Source organism: Tachyglossus aculeatus, chromosome X1 (genome assembly GCF_015852505.1).
Source record: "Tachyglossus aculeatus isolate mTacAcu1 chromosome X1, mTacAcu1.pri, whole genome shotgun sequence".
NCBI classification, from domain to species: domain Eukaryota; kingdom Metazoa; phylum Chordata; class Mammalia; order Monotremata; family Tachyglossidae; genus Tachyglossus; species Tachyglossus aculeatus.
Window position 1 is genome coordinate 125,259,053 of NC_052101.1, and position 5,184 is coordinate 125,264,236.

Consider the following 5,184-nt stretch of genomic DNA (forward strand, 5'->3'; position numbering starts at 1 on the left):
TACTGCCTGGGCTTTCTCTTCCTGTGATGTCTTTCTCTTCCTCTTTCTCCTGTCTCCCCTCTAATAGCCCTCCTCCCTCTGTCCACTCCCCTTCTTCCTCTCTCTCCACGCTGTCTCTCTTCACTCTTCCCCAGACCCTCTCTCCCCACACTGTCTCTCTTCACTCTTCCCCAGACTCTCCTCCTCTCCACCAGACTTCTTCTGCTCCTCTCCCCGCACTGACTCAACTCTTCTCTCCACCCTTCCTACACTCACTTTTTGCAAAGGTTTTCAGTGACTTGTCCCTTGCTGTTGTGAGAGATGAGACAGAGGCAGGTAGCTCCCTCTGTTGGACTGTTTCTGAAAGAAAAAAGTCAAACCTGATAACGAGGGTGCACAACGTGGCTAGGAATGTGGTTGCCACACTGGCCTTGAATGGGGCTGGACCAGGGCAGGGCTGCGAGGGAAACCAGCTTGAAGCTGGGGGAAGCAGCGTGGTGAACAGGAAAGAACATGGGCCTGGGAGTCAGGAAACCTGGATTCTAATACCGACTCTACACCATTTGCCTGCTGTGTGACCTTGGGCAAGTCACTTCACTTCTCTGGGCCTCGATTTCCTTTGTGGCAAAAATGGTGATGAAATATCTGTTCTTCCTCAGACAGGGACGGGGACCATGTCCAACCTGATGATCTCGTATCTACCCCAATGCTTAGTACAGTGCTTAGCATGTAGTAAGCATGTAACAAATACCACTATAATGATGATTATTATTAAGACATAGTGGGGGCACCCAGAGCACAAGCTGCCTGTGTAGGGAGGGGTGAGGGTGCTGAGAAATTGCCGTAGGGAACCCCACTTCTGGAGCAGTTAGCAACTTAGAAATCCCCACTTCCTCTGTAGAAATAGAACCGCCTGTTTCCCCATTGTGGTTTGGAGTCAGGGAGGGGAGGGGAGCTGGTGGAGTGCAGCTGGGGAGAAGGGAGGGGTCATATTGGAACAAAGGCAAGAGACTTCCCCTCCTGTTTTAGGAGGATTCAGCACTGGACCAGGGGACCAAAGGAGAAAACAGATTCTCCATCCCTGTAGAGCTTGAGCAAAATAACTAGATGTCTGTTCAACCTGGATGGTTTATGGTTTATGTGTTCGCTTGGAGACCAAAGACTGGACAAGATGACCATCTGGGTTCCTATTGGTCTAGGTAAAAATGAGGTGCAGAAAGTGTGGCCTAAGTGACCCTGAAAGGGCCAACACCAGCCAGGAGTTTGGCCTGGGAGCGGGAAAGAAGATTGTTTTCTTGGAGAACACTTTCAGGCTAGGGAATAAGCTCATTTTACAACTCAATGAACCCATCCTGCTACCCTGCCAACTCCCCAGCCCCAGATCAGAACCCAATGTACCCCCATGGCAGAGTCTATAATTTCTCTTGATGCGTCTGTCTCCAGTACTACCTCCCCCTACCACCCACATGCACACACACGCACTTTTATTTAGAGATTTTGAGCCTCTCAAGGGACAGGGTCTGTGTCTAATTCCCACCTTTGCATTTTTCCCAGAGCTGAATACAGTGCTCTGCACACAGTAAGTACTTAACTACTACTACTACTACTACTACTACTACTACTACTACTACTACTACTACTACTACTACTACTACCACCACCACCACTATGGGCCACCCCCTTTTCCTTAAAACACTTTCCAACTTTGATTTTGCAGCTATAGTACTCACCCAATTCTCCTGCTACTTCTCAATCTCATCCGTTGGCTCCTTTTCCACTTCTCAGGCCCTAACTAAGGGTGCCCCTCAAGGTTCTGTTCTGGGTTCCCTACTCTCCTTTCTCTCTAAACTCACTCATCCATTCTCCTGGCTTTAATGATCATCTCTATGTCTATGCCTCTTAAATCTACCTCTCCAGCCCTGACCCCCCCCCCCCCCACACCTTTCTCTTGCAGTCTTGCATTCCTCCTGCCTTCAGGACATCCTCTACTTGGGTGCCCTTCCGGCACCTCAAACTTAACACATCCCAAACTGAACTCTTCATCTTCCCATCAAAACCCTCTCCTCCCCACGATTTTCCCATCACTGTGGATGACACCACCTTTCTCCCCCTTTAACAAGCCCATAACCATGGCATTTTCCTTGACTCATCTCTTTCATTCACATCAATTGTTCGGTTCATATCTCCCCACTCCTCAAAAACCTGCAATGGTCGTTCATCCACCTTTGCCTCACTGATTTCCTACTCCAACCTACTCACTGTACCTCGATCTTGTCTTTCTCGCTGCCAACCCCTCGCCCACATCCTCCCTTTGGCCTGGAACTCCCTCCCCCTACATATCTGACAGACTATCTTCAAAGCCCTCCTAAAATCACATCTCTTTCAAGAAGCCTTCTTTAAACCCTCATCTCCCCTTCCCTCCTTCCCCTTTGCATCACCTTTGAACTTGGCTGTGTATCCCTTAAGCACTTTGATACTTCATCCCAGCCCCATAGCCCATGTCCTTGTCTTTATACTCTACCATTTCCCTAATCTGGAATTTATTTTAATGCCTGTCTTCTGCTGTAGACTGTAAGCTCCTTGTGAACAGAGATCATGTCTACCAACTCCATTGTATTGCACTTTCCCAAGCACTCAATAAAAGCCATTGATTGAAAGTGATATGGAATAATGAAAAAGCTCTCAAAGTTCCAGGTTTTATGAGTGGCGGGAGGGATCCGAATTAGAGGCAGTGGACCTACCCAACTAAGGCTTATGCTCTTACAATAAGAAGTTATCTGGCCATGAGGGCCACCGCCTTCAGGAGAGATTCGATGAGGATGAGAAGGCAAAAAGAAAGCCCAGCAAGATGCCAGGAGAATGGGACTGAATTGCAAAGGAGAAATGAGAACACTCTGGGTGGGAATGTCCATCCCCTCTTGTGATTGCCTACCCAAGTATGGAATCCCCTGGAGTAAGGAAATTCTCCCTCCGGCCTAAACGTTAAAGGTTACCCACAGACTGCAGGAAGTTGCAAAAATGTCATTCACCCAATCTGACTCTCTCCTGTTGCAACCTCACCCTGCTTCTTCTGTCAAGTTCAGTGGTATTGAACAACAATTACCAAAATTTTTGTTTTATGATATAGCTCAGGTTATGGGGAAATTGATTGGAGAAAAGCTTAATGAAGGAGGTGGGTTTCAGGAGGGTTTTGAATAAGGGGAGAGCCTGTTTGATGTGGGCAAGGTTGGATTCCAAATTGGATGGGGATGGGGGAACCATCTGAGGGGATGGAGGTGGGAGAGTCGAAAGCGAGGTACAGCTAGGTTGACTTGGGAGGGGCAAAGTAGTGAGTTGAGGTGAAAAGAGAAGATAGGTAAAGTGGGGTCAGGTGGTAGAGAGCTTTGAAACCAATTGTGAGGAGTTTTTGTTAGACTTGGAGAGGCAACAGAAGTCAGGGGAGGGTTTCCAGGAGAGGAGAGATGGGGATTGAATTTGCTTTCAATGAGATGAGCAGTGCAGCAGCAGAATGAAATATAGACTGGATGGAGGAGAGGCTGGGAGAGCAGCAAGGAGACCTACCATAATAGTGTAGATGAGGCAAGAAGAGAGTTAATTCCAAGATCCTGGCAATTTGGGTGGAGGGGAAGGGAGATGTGCGGGAAAAGGAGTCGTATCTGCCAGTAGATGGAATGTGAGAGTTGAATGAATGCCAAGAGTCGAAGAGGACACCAAAGTTGTGGGTTTCTAGGTCGCATTGGATGATACTGGTGCTGGCTGAGTTGGGAAAGTTACAGGGAGGAGCAGGCTTAGGGGGAAGGATTAGGAGTTCTGTTCTAAACCAGCAACTACCCACAAGACTTATGTACATGCATATCATACCCAATGACTTAGGCACTAACTCAGCTTTGCAGCTCCTTTTCCTTCTTCTCCTGCTTCTAATTATTATTTTGGTAGCCATTTCCTCTGCTAAACTGTAAGGTCCTTGAGGAGAGGGATTGGATTTAGTTACTTTATTGTATTCTCCCAAGTGCTTATTAATGTGGTGCACACAATAAGTGTGATTGAATTGTTTTGCAGTAGTGGTGAGTGTTTCCATTGAAACATCCATAATCTCTGGCCCTATCCCCCATGCACCCAGGACCATGTGTTGTCTGATAGCCATTAAGGAGAACAGGTGCAGCCTGAGGTCACAGAGCAGAACAGCTGTAAGACTCCCACAATGGCAGCAGACACCACCGTGCCCTCTGCCCTTTGGTAAGCTCGTGGTCAGTGGTTTAGCAAGGGTTGGGGGAGTCACTTCCTCTTACTAAAAGCAGGGGAAAAGCCAAAGCCAAAACAAAAAAAAGAAACAAAAAACAAAACCACTCTCCCACCCTACCTATCATCTTTCCTAAGGTGAAGCAGCTAAGCTGATGTGGAGTTCAGTGAAAACAGAACCAATGGGTGTAGGGGGGCAGGAGATGGCAGGGAGGTGCATAGGAGCCATCCTGGACTGTAACTAGCATCGGGGTGACCATCCAGTGACCCCCAGAAGGTAGTTGAAGTGTAATATTTTTTCATAGTATTTGTTGAGTACTTCTATGTGCTGAGCACTGTACCAAGCACTGGGGTAGATACAAGCTAATCAGGTTGGACACAGCCCATGTCTCACATAGGGCTCACAGTCTTGATTCCAATTTTACAGATGAGGTGACTGAGGTACAGAGGAATTAATTGATTTGCCCAAGGTCACACAACAGGTATGTTGCAGAGATCGAATTAGAACCCAGGTCCTGCTGACTCCCAGGTCTGTGCTCTAACTGCTAGGCCACACTGCTTCTAAATTAAATTAAATTAAATTAAAAGGGACACACAGCTGGAGAAGGCTTTCTGAATGGATGCTCACATAGCTGAAAAGATGCCAATTGTCCTAATTCTACCTATGTGGCTCTCCACTCTCCAGCTTCTGGGCCCTCACTCTCACTCCCCCAGCCTAGAACTTCTCCCCTCCAACCAACTATCAAGAACACAGCTCTTTCCATCTTCAGAGCCCGCCTAAAAATCCCATCTCCTGTGGGAAGCCTTCTCAAATTAACCCCCATACCCCATAAGAGGAGACGTCAGCCCAACATCCATCCTGAACACTCCTGTACTTTCCTCCTATCCTCAGCCCTTATCAACATATGCATTTTTTATTTTTAGTATGTTTTTATTTGCATGATTATTTGTACATTCAATGATCAG